The following is an 858-nucleotide window of genomic DNA, read 5'->3' on the forward strand; positions in this document are numbered from 1 at the left end:
AAAACTTATTCCATTGTTTATCTGAAATTCAAATTTAATTGGGCATCCTGGCTTTTTTGTTTGTTTGTTTGTTTGGTCACACAGCACAGCATGTGGGATCTTAGTTCCCCGACCAGGGATTGAACTCCGGGACCCTGAAGTGGAAGCATGGATTCTTAACCACTGGACCACCAGGGAAGTCCCATGGGCATCCTGTGTTTTTTATCTGCTAAATTTTGCAGCCCTACCTGTAGGTGACATTTGGGCTGAGAACTGAATGACCAGAAGGAACTAGCTATGCAAGGTTTAGGGAGATGATGATTCAGGCAGAAGGAATACCCAGTGTAAATGTCAGAATAACCAGAGAGTGGAAGGTACAAATGAGGTCAAATAAATAGGCAGGGACCAGATCATGCAAAATTCTTTAGGGATAGCAAGGAGTTTCAGTTTCTCTCCCTCTCTGCCTCTCTCTCTCTCTCTCTCCTTTAACGCTGAGAGTGATGATATGCTGTTGGAGTTTTCAGAAGGGTGACAAGATCTCATTGGTATTTGGCTGCTGTGTAGTCGGCCACTTTTGGAAGGGCTTAGAGGACAAATTCAGAAGATAATTAAACTTAACTTTCTGTCATTGGCCTGGGAAGAGGCATCTACATTTGAGGGTGGACCCAACTAGGAGTTCTAGGCCGGGCGTCCAGGGTAACTGGGCGGTTGCTATGGAGGGCAGCTTGGTGGTTGCTAGGGAGAGAGAGGGGCGGGGTTCGACGCAGGGCGACGTCTAAGAGGCCGGGGCGGGGGCGGAGCCTGGAGTGCGGCGGCGCGCGCCTCGCGTTCGCAGGAAGTCGTTCAGGGTAAGGAAGGGATGCGAGCGGAAGTGACGTA

The sequence above is a fragment of the Tursiops truncatus genome, chromosome 1, assembly GCF_011762595.2.
Source record: "Tursiops truncatus isolate mTurTru1 chromosome 1, mTurTru1.mat.Y, whole genome shotgun sequence".
Classification (NCBI taxonomy): domain Eukaryota; kingdom Metazoa; phylum Chordata; class Mammalia; order Artiodactyla; family Delphinidae; genus Tursiops; species Tursiops truncatus.